Raw genomic sequence first — 15,669 nt, forward strand, 5'->3', positions numbered from 1 at the left:
ACGTTTTTGAAAACAATGAACCTCTCAAACATCAGCATATTACACAATACAATTTTGGATAGGAAGGTGAGACGCGTATCAGCTGCTTCAGTTGTCCTCATATTTCGTCACCTAATTTGCGGAGCGCCCTGTACAATTTGCATTAACACGCCTAAGGGACGTGGAAATTTATAATTGAAAGTCGGCTACGCGTGGAACAAATTTTTAAGCTGAAATTTGGAGTGAAAATTTTCTTCTAAACTGCGTTTGTAGGTTCTCATGTAGCTCTCCTTTCTTTCAGTCAACACAGACACGACCAAATTTATTTTGGTACAATGAAGATTACTGGCATATCTCTGAAAGAACCTGCGAACTTTCACATCATGTTAGACTTTGTGAAGGTAACGAATCACCACACTGTTTCATTTCTTACTCTTCGTTTCGTGATGGCCAGTCAACCTCTAGAGACCTTCAGAACTGCGTTAATTCATGTCAATTACATGCAGGGAAAACGAATCAAGGAATGTTACGTAATAAATTGAGTTGAAATGCATACGGCAGAATTACCAAATTGTGACTAAGCGCACCGCCATCATTGAAAACAAAAGTACAGTCATGTCATTCTACCAGTGCTTACACATGGAGGGTAAACTTGGAGCGTAATAAAAAGCTTCAGAACAAGTTTACAACCGCCCTAGGAGTGATGGAACAATATGGTTAGGCGTGACTTAAGAGACATCAAGAGAGCGATGTGGGTCAGAGAGCAAACTGGGATAGCCGATCTTCTAATTGAGATTAGGAAAGAAATTGAGCTGAGCAGGACGGTGGACCATTAGAGTTTCAGAATGGGTGCCAAGCGAAGGGAAGTGCCGTCGAGGAAAGGAGTAAATTAGGTGGGCTTAAGAAATTATAAATTTGCCAGCGCAAGTTAGAACCAGTTAGCACAAGACGAGTATAATGAGAGATCGATGGGAGAGACCGTTGTCCTGTAGGGGACATGAAAATAGGCTGAATATGATAACAACAACGTGCATGATTTCATGACACAACCCCAAGCATAAGAAACCTCTATTTTCTCAGAAAACAAGACTGAAGACATGAAAAAGAAGTACTGAGGCGAACTGCTTATCTTTATCAAAAGGGCCAGTATCGTGAAACTGCATGCTTCTAATATTGTATAAGCGCAGACTCAACGCTGGTGTTACCACTCGAAAATCCCAATGCAAGCGCTGATCTTTCTGACAATGCAAAAATGAAGGAATAATCAGAACCATATTTTGTAAACATATTTGAACTGGTGTCTTCCTCACTTTTTATTAATGATGAAAACCGGGTGATCATCTAGGCATCGATGAATCTGCGCCTGTGCACGTCGTTCACATTATTTTCAATGAGGCGATCAAACTAGCTCAGATAAATATAGCAGACGTTTGGCCCCTTGATCAGCAACCTTGGGTGCCCTAACCTCACTGCGTAATAGTTGAATACCAACTCAATCACTTTCAACCTCGAAGTTTTCCTTAACGCGAAGCTTTGCCCGGATATGCCGCTATATAAACTGTCGCTGTGTCATTTATTGTATTTTAACTTAATCTACGGCTTTTCCCGTAGCCTTTCTAATATTCTGTGGTCCACTCTGCGTACTAATCTTTAATAAACATCTGCGAAACACAGCGGGCACCACAATTCTTTCTCGTCATTAGGTTGTGCTATTCGTATCCCTCAACTTTTGCTAATGCTGCCAAATTGGATCACTCATTTTCCAAGAAATTATCCCGGGTCACATAACAGAAACAAGTATTTTCACCAACCTTCCAATTAGACACATTTCTTCTGGTCGTCACGACAAGCTGATAAATATAGCAGGTAAAAATCTACAACAATGGTCCCGCGAATGCAGCTGATGTTCTTGAGAATGGCAATTGTTTCAGTGTCCAAGCGTCAGTGCCATCAGGGTTGATGAACATCTGGAATATGGAAAACAAGCGACGGGTGTCACCGCTAGCCGCCACGCGCTGTCGATGGAAAGCGAAGCTTGTGTCGCTGTCAGAGTACGGAGCAAATTGTTGATGTCTCATTGGTATCAACAGACAGAAATAAGCCAAACTGAGCAATATGGGAGTGACAATACAGAATTGAAAGCGCGGTGCCACTTGAAACTTTAAAAGCATGAAATAGTTGGGAGCAGAAATAAATATATAATAGGTCGGTAACGGCGAGAACAAATGGCGATGTAGGCGACACCACGTACCCGAGCACACGAGGGTTGGACCCTCCCGCGTCTAGCCGCGCGTGGCTTAGCCGTGTCCGGGGAAAAGGGGATCCTGGGGGTTAAGCCAACGCTGAGTGTTTGGACCTTTAAGGCACCTCGGCGGAGGCAACACACCCTTTTGGCCTCGGCTTCACGTAGACGGCACCCCCGGACTGACCCACCCGGCAGAAATCGGTAGTTGCCTTTGTCTGTCTCTCTCTCCCTCCAACCTTCGTCTTTCTCCCTCACTTGCCACCTCTCCTGTCTTCTCTTCGCTTCGTTTTACTTCCAATTTTCCAGGCAGCAAGGGTAAACATGGTGTTTTTGTCCAACCTTCGGTCTATTATATTAGGTTACAGTGGCTATGTACAGCTGGCGTCTGCGTCTTCTTCGGGTCTCGTAGCGTCCCCTTGTTGGGCTCGGTGGTGGGCGGCTGGCATAGCTACCTAAGTCAGCGTTACCTTTATGGCATTTTTGTCATTACCCCGACTCCCTGATCGCCCTCATAAACGAAGGCGCGCCGAATAAGTTTTCAAATTTATTGGCCGACCAAGTTGATAATGTTCTAAGATTTCATGTTGTACATTCTCAGAAAGCAGAAAAGTCAGCAAGAATCGTCCCACCTTTCCTGGTTACGAAATCGCTAATGGAAGCTTTTGGCCTAGGTTACAAAATTTGCAAGTTGGCAAGCGGTGATCTACTTCTTGAACTCCATGATAAAATGCAATACGAAAAGCTGCCTAATCTTGTGTCTTTCGAGGCCATTTCAGTGAGAGTCACCCCCCCTCACACTGTTCTATGAACACCATTCGTGGTGTCATCTCCGATGAGGATCTAATGGAGCTAACTGAGACTGAACTTTTGGAGGGATGGAGTGACCAGAATGTCATCAATGTGAAAAGAATTAAGATGAGGCGCGATGGTAAAGAGATTCAAAACAAGCATCTATTCCTAACATTCGGCTCAAGTGTGCTTCCCGAGAACACGTCGACGTGCCAAGAGGGAAAGTTCGGATAGGTACATCTTCAGTGAAAATTCGTACACCGATGAGAGAAAAGTCTGGAATCGGGTAAATGAACTAACAGGTCGGGAGTCACATCCCCTACCTTTAGTAAGTACACAAAGTGATATCCTGGAAGATCAGGCGGATTGTCTAAGGGAACATTTTGAATATGTCTCAAGTGCATCACACTATACCTAAACATTCCTTAGATTCAAAGAACGCGAAGAGCGGCGACCTCTAAATCGCAAAGGCTCATCGAGTGATGCCTACAATTTCCCATTTACTCGGCGCCAGGTGGCGATCGTATCATGTACGAAATGATTAGGTACTTACACCCCGAAACACTGAAAACACTCTTGTCTCTTTTTAATGCCATGTGGGCGGCTGGCTGTATTCCGTCCTCATGAAATGAATCCATAGTCATCCCGATACTTACAAGGCAAAGACCCGTCCTTAGCCAGCAGCTACAGGCCAATAGCTTTAACAAGCTGCCCGTTCAAGCTGTATGAAAAAATTGATAAACCGGCGCTTAATATGCTTCCTAGAAAATAACAAAATACTGGACACCTTTCAGTGTGGTTTTCGAGAAGGTATGTCTACAACAGACCACCTTGTCCGCATTGGGGCATATATTAGAGATGCTTTCATACATAAGCAGTTCTGTCTGTATTTCTAGACCTAGAGAAAGCTTACGACACCACATGGCGCTTTGGAATTCTCCGAGATCTTTCTGCGATGGGTGTCCGTGGCAATATGTGCTAAACACAATCGAAAGTTACCTCACTAATCGCACATTTCGCTTAAGGGTGCGCAGATCATTGTCTAGGTCATTCACACAAGAAACTGGTGTGCCACAGGGGGGTGTGCTTAGCTGCACACTATTTATTGTAAAAATGAATTCCCTGCGTACAGTCATCCCACGCACAATGTTTTATTCTGTTTATGTCGACGATATGCAGATAGCCTTTAAGTCATGTAATATTGCCATCTGCGAACGACAAGTGCAGCTGGGAATAAACAGATTGTCCGAATGGGCAGATGAAAATGGTTTCAAATTGAATTCACAGAAGAGCACTTGCATACTCTTTAAAAACAAGAGAGGCGTAACGCAAGTGCCAAGTATTGAAATCAAAGGAGAAGCGCTATCTGTGAGCAGCGAGCACAAGTTTTTAGGAATAATTTTAGATTCTAAACTGATGTTTCTTCTTCATCTTAAGCATCTGAGGGCAAAATGCTTGAAGGTGCTTGCCTTTTAAAACTTCTGTCGCGCACAACATGGGGCAGTGATCGAAAGTGTTTGCTTAACTTGTACAACAATCTTGTCCTCTCATGCCTTGATTACGGGTCTATAATTTATAATTCGGCAACGCCAAGTGCATTAAAAATACTAGACCCTGTTCACCATCTGGGTATCCGTCTCGCGACCGGTGCTTTCAAAACAAGTCCTATCCAGAGCCTATATGTAGAGTCGAATCAGTGGTCATTTCATCCCCAGCGATCATATAGCAGTTGTATATATTATATGAAAATACACGCGAACATCGAACATACTTATTCAACTATCAATGACGTGACCGCTGCCACACTCTTCCATTATCGACCGGCAGCGAGAAATCCGTTCTCTTTGCGTGTGAGGAACCTCAGTGAGGAAATGGGTGTTCCACTTCTTGAACATTGTCCTATGGCTCCAGCGAAACAGTTACCACCGTGGCGGATTGCGATGCATCGTTTGTAGAGGTCACCAAGCACGCACCAGAGGCACACATTAAAATTCATTTCCTAGAGCTTCAATACAAGTACTCGTGCACAGAGTTTTACACAGACGCTTCTAGGTCACATGCCGGCGTGTCGTTTGCAGCCGTCGGTCCATCCTTCTCAGAATCCGGTGTACTCCACCCGGGAACGAGTATCTTTACGGCTGATGCCTATGCACTATTACTGGCTGTGAATCATATATAAAGAAATCAAAACTTCAAAAAGCAATTACATTTACAGACTCCCTAAGCGTCGTGAAAGCCCTGATGTCACTCTGCAAAAACAAAAACACTGTTCTCACTGAGCTTTATTCCATTCTATGCCGAGCGTATTTATCAAACCAGTATGTCATTATAAGCTTGGTGCCGGGCCATAGAGGCATTGAGGGTAATGTGCGAGCAGATAAAATGGCCACATCAGCTACATCGCGCGCTACTAATCGTACAGTAGCTGCTCCTGGAACAGACTTGAAACATTTCAAAATGCGAACTGCGAAGCCACTGGCAACACTTGTGGGACACTCTAACAAATAATAAACTTCACTTGATTAAACTACAGTTAGGTTTCTGGCCCCCCGTCACGAAAACACGAGGGACATATGTCCTATTCTGTCGTCTCAGAATAGGACATACATTTGGCACCCACAGTTTTTTGCTGTTGATGAACCACTGGTGATGAACCACCAACCTGTGGTAGAAGTGGTGAGAGGCTGACCGTCCTCCACGTCTTTATGGAGTGTCGGAAAGCCGAAACAGAGAGAAAGAATTATATTCCGCAAGCGCACCGATATCATGTCCTTCTTCATCCCATTATGTTTCTTAGTGAAGAACCACTGCTTAACACCAAGCAGTCCTCGCTTTCTTGAACGTAATTGTTTTACATTTTATTAGCCCAATACATTCGTAGCGTATCCTCTCTCCAGAGGATGCCGCTGTGATAGTAGTTCTGTATAGCAAATACCTCCAGGCCCTTGTGTTTCAAGGGCTCTGTTCAGGTAGAAGTGCTTCTTGGGAATTTTTATATCTTACATATTTTGTATATCTTATCATTCTTTAGCAATCAATTTTTTTATGTTCATAGTACACGTGACTAGTCATTGCCATTATCTTACTATATGTTGATTTTACGCACTTTACAGCGACTAATTTAGGCCCCTTTACAGCCCCGTCACATCTACTTCTCAAAATTCATTACTTCCCTGCGAAGTAACAAACACTGGCATGACGCTCTTTGGCCATACCTGGCCCTTGCGTCACTAAACCACATACATTCATTCAAATGGCGACATGGAAATTTCTGTTAAGGGAGACACTATCCGTTAAGCATTGTAGAAACTACAAGCGCGATAAAACATTCACATCAGGTCCCAAAAACGATACGAATTGCGGCAGATTCATCTTACGATTACTGTTGATGGTGATGTATCAGCATAAAATTAATATAGCGACACAACGTATTGCCACCGTCGAAACGAGTTGTGTATGAGGCGTGTGCTGCGGCGAGACTGTTCTCTCGGGCTTCGATGTTCAATATGACTTATTAGCATCCCCTATAAGCATCCGGTGACATATCTTCAGCCAGCCTGCTTTAGTTACTCAGGTATGCTATACATTCTTGTCTTTCTAGAATTCTTTGTATACGTCCCGTTACCATTTTTTTCTCTTCCTCAAAACTGCTCTATCTACATTGCACTGCCGCCTATGCCTGTAACGAATCCGGTCGTATCTAACTCTTCCCTTCTTTTATTTCTACCAATACTCCAAACGTCTCCTGCTTATCCAGGCTGCTGACCGGTCAATGCTTCCATCGATTTTAAATCTAAGCACTCTGGAAGGTGTACGGTACCCTACGGGGCTCATGGGGTTAACACCTTCGTATTCCATTGGGATATGCTTAGTGGTCTCCGGATTTTTGCTGCAGCATACACATGCCTCATCTAGTTGCGAATATTTGCTCCGGTATGTTGTTCTTATTAGGCAACCAGCTCGAACCTCAATTAACAAAGCACTTCCCTTCCAATTATCGTGCAGATTTTTTCTTCTAATTTCTTTCTTCTCATTCTTGTAAATCAAACATGGTCATTCTTAAAGCGAAGCTGTTAAGGGCTCAGTCTTCGATGGTCGCTTCCGGATGTAGAAAAAAAACTCTCATTGGCCGTATGCTGTATCTGCGCGAGAAAGCGCGCGAGGGGCGAGCGCTTTCACGGGGAGCCAACGCAGGGCGGAGAGGAAACGCCACTTCTTCGGTCGCGCGAATGGCCGTGGGAGGAATGGCCTCCCACGCGGGCGGTCGCGCGCACCGTATCTTGAATGCGATCAGCAACACGGCTCCTACCTCTGTATGCGCTGTGCTTTCGCCGCTCAGTTTCCGTTGAAGCGATAGACCGCATGAACCTTCGCTCGCTGCTGCTGGAGCGCTTGCTCACGCCAGCGTTTTGACAGCGGTTGTTTGCAGTCACACAAACAACGCAAAGAACCGTTGTCAACGTGAGCGACGTTTTGCCCGCGTTCGCACCGAACGCGCGTGGCATCGGTGACTTGTTTATGTAGAACGTGTCAACCTTAGCCGTAAACCCAATGGCGGTGTACGGTAGCGACCATAAGGCCATGGTCCCTGTGGTCACTAAATAAATGAAAACCAACGGATGATATATATTTCTCATTCTTCAATAGTTCAAATAACCAACTACACCATCACATCTTAATAGTCATAATAAGAAATAGATAATTCCCACCATAGTACAGCTTCGCTTGTCTTCTATCTCCACCCCATCTTGCGTTCCATCTCACTGTCTTTCTCATGACTCCTGTTTGTCTGTCTACACTTTCAATTACCCTGTACTTGGTTGCCAACATTCTTGACCTCTTCCTCAATTCTGTGTCCACGCTTTTCAGGTACATATCCTTGTACACCTTAGCCGATCACTTATTTTTAACCATGTTGCTGAGTGTACAAAACTTCACTAACACTCGGCGCCATCTAGCCCCACTGCCGTGAAGCATCTTCATGGTCTCTGAAATGCATGATACACCGGTGCGTGTTAACACTAAGAAACACGTCATGCGGAAACTGGGCTCCTCTCTATCGCTCGTTTCAGAACACGCAGCGCCATCTAGTGACACTGCCGAGAAGTCTGCGCATGGTATCCGAGACGAGAAGCGTGGCGCAGGTGAACACTGACTGGAAACGAAGATGCACACTGACACGTTCGCAGTCAATCGTCATATTGTCCCCGTTATAGTCTGATGTATACCAGTGCAATAACGAAGAACGCACACCGATTAGCGAAATTTATCGCTCTGTTAAAGCTCAAGCTGTCGTGCTTCCGTCATTTTTGGGTGGACGGCGTTTATCTGAATATGCTCAGTAGTTGGTTACACAGCACGTCCACCACAGATGCGAATGTGGGTTGCGTTTCTTTACGAATGAGAACAGAACGAAAGCAATGCATTGAGTCGCTCGCAGAACAGGCGGACCTCGTTCTGCTAGTATTCATCTCTCCATCAGTGCGTATCAATATAATTTATAATAATATTCTTGAGATCACTTCAGCAATGATTAATATACGTAGTGCTGCTTAAAGTGAGAAAGAAAAAATTACTACTTGGATTTGGATACAACCTGGATAAAAATCAGCCTATTAAAACCTCTGTAAGGTAGGACTGTGCAAGTGAAAAATAAACAGTGCAGTTAGCAAGAAGTTACAACGTAACACGCTGTTCATCACTGAAGTTCACAGAACATCAATGGCTTGTCTACTTGAAGTGCTTAGCTCAAGGGGAGTTTCATTTAATTCATAGGTGATTTTGTCCGATTGGTGTTTAAGCAAAACTTAGCACATTTTGAGAATAAAACTGAAGTTTTGCAACAAATTTGATTTAGGACACAGCAAAATATTCGTCTTCATGGTTATCTTCTTTCGGGTTTATGTTCCACCCCCATTCTAAACGGATGTTTTTCTTTATTTTATTTCTATCCACACTAGCTGCCCACCAATGCGAGTTTTTCTGTTACTGTTAAACGCACGGAGCGCTCCCCCTCTGTATTATGAAGCGTACCTGTACTAAAATGATTCTTTTTATTGCGATAGCAATTATATGCACACTTCAACCGGATTTCTGCCGTCGCCGTCGCCGTCGTCGACGCCATCGCCGTCGCCGTGAGGTTCCCTATAGATAAAATCTTCGCCGCGCGCCGTATGCCCGAGCGGAAGCATGCGCGGCGCGCGCTATCACGGAGAGCGAACGCACTCAATCACCCACGCGCAAGCAAGGAAGCGGGAAGCCAGCGCCGGAGGAAGCGCGCGGGGGGGGGGGGGGGGGGGGGGCGCACTTTTACTCTGCCAACAACCGCACCCGTCGCTCGCCCGCACCGTCTCTTATCTCCACACGGCTCTGCCCTTTATGCGCCGTGCATTCGCCGCTCAGTTTCCGTTGAAGCGATAGACCGCACGTACCTTCGCCCGCTGCGGCGTATGGGCTGGCTGCCAGCGTTTTGACAGTCGTTGTCTGCAGTCATCCAGTGTGATCTATTCATGTTTGTTTGTGCGCGCTCACACCACGCTTGTTCATTCAGTTAGTAATAGTAGGGCCACATTTTCCAACGCACGCTACACATGCAATGCTGCCCGGATCGGCAGTGCAGCACTACAGGTGTGTCCCTTCGCACGCGCTGCCCACGGGAAGCGCTTCTCATCAACACCAATGTTTCACACGCGCCTTCTCGTGGTCATCGAGTCTCTCTTCATGTCGGTCTACTTACGCCGCAGCACACCTGCTTATTTAATCAGCTCATGTTTACTACAATTCATATTGCTACCAAAGCCGCTCACCTTACTTCGTATGACATTGCTGTGTTGCTATCGCATTCATTGCTTCGCCCTTAGGGCGCAACTGTGACATTTTTTTTCGAGTGAACAAAAGTACAGACCTCTTAGCCTTTCATAACTTGGTAAAAACAGTAGAAAAAGGCACTGAAAAATAATCATCATAACACTCCAGGGAAATTTAGCTGGGAACGTTGTGCAGCAGAATGATTCTCAACTCATATCCTTTGTATATTTAAAATTCTACTTTTATTCAAACCACGTGACTCGCTACAAAACTGACTCATTTCTTGCTGTTAGTACTGTCTTCAGGCAGTCTTTTTATATGGTGTTCCTTTGCAGATGTAAACGATACTTTTAAACATAGCGTGGTTAGGTCAACCAAATGCGTTGAGCCGTTGTACAAAGCAGTATGTAGATAAAAAAAAACACTTGCTTCTAAAAATTTTAGAGGCCTGAAAGCGGTGTTCGGTATTCTAACAACAATAAACCGTTCTACATAATTTTTTGATCCTGGCGCTCAAAGCATTGTGATTTCTAGAAAAAAATACATCATCCATAATAATTGCATTGTTTCGTGCCGTTAACCATATAGGTGTTCTGAATATTCTCTTTTTGATTATTGTTTCTAATGAAATATAAAAAATCAGTGTCTTCCACCATTGAGCACGCATGCGTGTATATTAAATAGACATTAAACGAGTTTTAACTTTGCTGTTCCGTGAGAATTTGCCCTGTCATTCGCACCTATTACCATTCATGAAACAAGCCAAGCAGCACCTTCTTGCGCCTTCTTGCGTTTCTCTGCCACCTTAGCTGACCGTTGTCAGGCCCAGTCGTTGCCCAAGCCCGCCGCGTGTTTTTCAGACGCGCCATTCTGCCTTGCCTGCTCACTGAAGCTTAGCGTAGACGGACTCCCACAGTGCGTGGGGTTTGGATGATTTTAATTCTAATGGTAGGAGAAGTACCTGGCATTCACGGAGAGAACAAGTCGAGAAGAAAGCCCAGCTGTGGAGCCGTTGTCATGCCGTTGTTGCCCCGCCGTAATCACTCCGTAGTGGTTACGCCACATCAACGCGCCGTCTTCGTCCCGTTGTCGTGATTTTGTAGTTGTCACGCTCTCTTCGTCATGCTTCAGTCTTCCACGGCATCACCATCTGTCTTGTCCTTATTTTACCGTCACGACACTGTCACTGTTCTGACGATACCACCACCGTCGCCATCCCCATGTCATGCCGTCTACGAAAACATGTCGACTATACATTCTGCTGCCTTCATGAAACACCCCCGTCGACTTCAGCTGTGTACTTCAGAAATGTAGCTAGTGTGTCCACGTGATTTATATGGTGCGCATAAGCTGTTCACTGACTCGCGTGCAGGAATCGTTCTGAAGTTTCGAGCAGAGAGCACAGTCCCATCACCGACTGGACAAGAGCAGCAAAGTCAAACTGCTGTATGACCAAACATCCACTTAGGTACTCCACTCGGAATCCACACTTGTCAATCCCTTCTGGTGGCGGACAAATAGCCCTGAGCAAACTGACCCTTTAAAACATTAAATATACGTATTTGAACATTCCCTCACTTGGACAATCATCTTGAATCCTTTCTGCAACGGTTTGATTATATTTCGGCGAGGTCTGCCAGTGAGGCCGTTTGATGCGATGATTCTGGATACGGGAATGACATTGTATTTCTCATGATTCGCGAGTTTTCTTTTCAGCTTGAGAAAAATGTGCACGCAATTTGCATATTGCTCAAAATAACTCAGTTGCATGTTTCTGTAGCTGTCTCAAATTTCTTAATTGATATGCTGACAATAGGTGCCATTATTAGACAAAAATATCTTTTTGTAATTGTGCAAAAATGTCATCAACAAAATTTTCTGGCGGCATGTAAAACTGTATGTTTATATGGTTCTTGTGCAATGATCCATTTTTTGTCCTAATACTCCAACCATTGGTTGCTTTTTATAAAAAGTTACAAATACGACAGAGCTCATTTCATACAATAGCTCATTGCAGAAATTTTCAGGAGCGCCTTTCAAAAACAATGCAGATCAAGCGTCACAGCTAGACGAATAATTTGAACTCCTCACTAAGTAGACTCCTTATTTTTACAAAAATCCCTAGAGCGGAAACAATAGATCAGGCAATTTGCCAAGGGAAACTTCTTTCTTTATTTCGCCAATCGTTTGGTTACGTATTACTAATTCTGTGATATTAAAAACGATATTTCAAGAGCGCAGTTTTCGTATAGGCTTTACGCTTTACTTCATACACTTTTTCTCTGCGCTGCTGCTTTCAAAGATGTCAAGGCATTTATGGGTAGCATCAAAGCGTTGCAAATGTAGCTGGCTAGTCCCAATCTAAAACTGGATAGGATACCTAAGTATTTTTAGTAGAAACAGGAGCAGCAAAGAATAGATCTTAGAGCAGCAGTAGTATTCCTTGTCCTTTCCTTTAATGGTATCTGTCCAGGACACAAAACGAAAATCCGTGTTGAGGGTCGAGCGAGCGCCGCAGTAAAGTACATTAAGTTCTTTACCTACGCAGCAATGACTTCCCTAGCACGAGAAAATGTTCCGGCCATCCATTGCATCTGTAGAACACGTGAAGTGTGTCTAAGGAATAGGTTTGTGCAATGTCGCTCGAAGAGCTGCACATAGATGCATTCATTGAAGCAATATATTGGGCCAGATGAGCTTGCAATATAGTTAATATCGCACAACAGACGACCAAAGTGCAGTGCAGGAATGGAGTGTGCCATAGATTTCAGCTCAGGCATGCTTGGAAAACATGCTGCAATGGTAGCACCGAAAGCTCGATAGCATTAGGATAGAATCTTTGATATCTGAATGAAAATGTGAAAGCACTTACAATGCAACTTGTAGGCCTGTAGAGCCACTCATGAGTGCCTGACGACATATATACCAGGAACCTTCAAATACCAAACGATTAGGCATCTACGTCAAAACATTTGACGCATCCGTGAGTTCTAGCCTTGATATTATACTTTAATTGCACTGAACTTGCCACTGAACTTTAATGCCACTGTATGCAGCTGGCAGCGCAGAAATACTACGATGACGATGTCAATGACATGCTGAGGACTTTTTCACCTTTGGGAGACGGTGTAGCTTTGGAAGCTGCAAGGCAAGTGTATTTTAACATTTAGAAATACAGGCAGACTTTCAATTTCAAGCGAAGAGAAGAGACTCTGTGCTGTTAGATGTTTCAATAAGTTTTGTTCTAGAGTATGTTGGTAGTGATTACTCCCATATGAATTAACATGCTGCCACTGGCAATACAGTTCAGGATAATTTTTGTATTTAGTGCAATTATCGAAATTTTGTCACAACACAATAATATGCGAAGCCGGCATCATATTTATTTAGTTAGTTATATTCATTTAATTATATGTTGCAGTCAACGAAATGAGCACTTTTTTGCTTGAAAGATGCCAAATATTATAGCATGTGTGGCCGACTCTTGGAATAACGTGTCATACTGAATAAACAAGTGCGAAAATTGGCGACAAATAAGGGGACGTCGTGAGTGACAACACCTAAATCTAATAATTGCGCAGCACATCAGCCACATATATAATGCATGAGCTCATTTTGAAACGAAGTGCTAAGAGCATCTTGAAGAACACAAAACAAAATCTTCTTTACTTGTAATGGCTCAACGTACGTTACATAGAAATTATCGTTTCGTACACGTTATTGGCCAGTTGTAGTGATTGCTTCTGTGATGGGAGGTAACTATAGCGAACGCAGTCTTACGTAATGTGCTAATTACTCTACGTACTTGTTTCAGCAACAATAAGCTAGATATATGGTATTTTTAACGCTGATTCAATTGTAACAGAAAAGTTTCATGCTTGATTTAGAGTCACGTGCCTCGAGTTCAAAGTTAGCTATTCCGCCCTAACGAGGTCGTCGTTATAATAGCGAATATTGGTGCATGGTAACCTGCCATCTTATATATCATTCAAGAAATATTACACAATAATTCATGTTTAAAATATGCGCCTGAAGCCGTTCCCCGAACAAAAGTCTTAGCCGGTATGGCTGTCCAACCACTGCAACATGGTAAAGGTATCAAAATATAGATGATTTCACAATGCTTCGATGGAACGAGGAACATAACTAGTAAACATGGTAATGCTAGTCGAGTTGTAATAGCACATCAAAGCTACTTCACTATTGTAGGCGTCATGCATGGCAAGCGTCACTTCCAGATAATTTAACTTCTGAAAATAGATGACCATTGGTGATATTGCAATATGGAATCGCTAGGTAGCCTGCTTAACTTTACAGCTTCCACTGCCTAATTATCACCTGCGTTGTATATATGTACTATAGATACTTCAAAAGTGTTTACAGCTAACCATGCTACCAAGATTTGTATTAATATGGAAAGTCGCCGTGTAGTTGGTTTATGACAACCCTTATAGCGCAGAACTAGCAATGATACAAGTTGATATACGTTTGTGCAGGACGCATTTGACAAAGAAGTGAGGTAATATAAACGTGCAAAAACGGCCATTATTTTGCACTTTAACGTGCCCAGGAGGTTGAAGTCACCGGCTGAGATAGCCTGAATACGTTTAGTGAACATAAACATTTTCGTTCTACCAAACGTACGCTGCACATCAGTTTAGGCAATGGGACTATGTTGAATGGGGGTAAATATTCAACACAATAACACATGCATGTCAAATTGAACCTTGAGTCGACAAATTTGATTACCTTCTGAGAAAAGACCAAATAAACCCATCATTTATTTATATCGACTGAGTGAATTATGCTTTCAGCCGCATTCTTCTCTCATGGTACTCAAATAAGCGTTCATGGTTGCATTACTCGATCGTACCGGGAAAGAATCCCGCGAATACATGCAAAGTGCCTCTAGCGGCCAGTCGCGCAGCAATCTTGCGCGTATTCGCGGGCTTCTTTCATGCTCGGAAAACACTTTTATGTAGAACGTATTGAGCAACAGCAAGGTGTATCGGCAGTTTTTCATGTTTATGTACAATTTTCTCAATGACACTTTTTATCTAATATTTTATATTTAAGAATGTGAATAATTAACACTTATTCTGTAATTAGGCCGAATGGAAAAAATAATCTTAGTATCGCCTAGTAAGGGCAAACAACATTACTGATGTTCTGTCCACCTACGTCGCATTTGCATATTTTTAAATAATGGTGCATCATAGTTGGCACACCCAGCATACGTATCGCTCTAAACACTCCAGATTGTGGATTGAGCCGGGAAATTGGCTGAATTTTCGCTATGTCACAAATTCTCAACAAATGGCATGTACGCATTTCTTTAGGCTGCGATGGTTACGTGAGAATACAATGCGTTATTAGTAAACAAATAGAAAAGGAACCTGGTTTAGAGAGATGAGGTGAATAGGCAGACAGTTGCCAATTGTTATTGCGACGCTGATGATTCTTTCAGTGCCTAGTTTCCAGGGTTTTGTTACAGAGGAACCCTGAGGATGCAGTTGTGCGTGACGCTTGCGTGCGTTGTTTTTTCTTGAGCGTGGGTGCACGCCTTGGAGAAGGTTTTGAACTATTACCAGGCTCTATAAGAAGAAAGAAGGGTCCTTTTGTTTATTGAATACACATTGTTTCAATGGATCAAGTCTGCTTAGGGCAGATCTTTCACCGGACGGTGGCATTGATAAGATGAGCCTCAGCGACAAAGATTAGGAGGACTATGCATGAAGACTTTATGACCTTTCCGATTATCGACACGAACAACGAGGACAAGGAAGGCAAGAACTGCAGCCGCTCTCGACGCGTGCCTCTTAGCATGTGAAATATTGTCGAGAATGAAG

Source organism: Dermacentor silvarum, chromosome 7 (assembly GCF_013339745.2).
Source record: "Dermacentor silvarum isolate Dsil-2018 chromosome 7, BIME_Dsil_1.4, whole genome shotgun sequence".
NCBI classification, from domain to species: Eukaryota; Metazoa; Arthropoda; class Arachnida; order Ixodida; family Ixodidae; genus Dermacentor; species Dermacentor silvarum.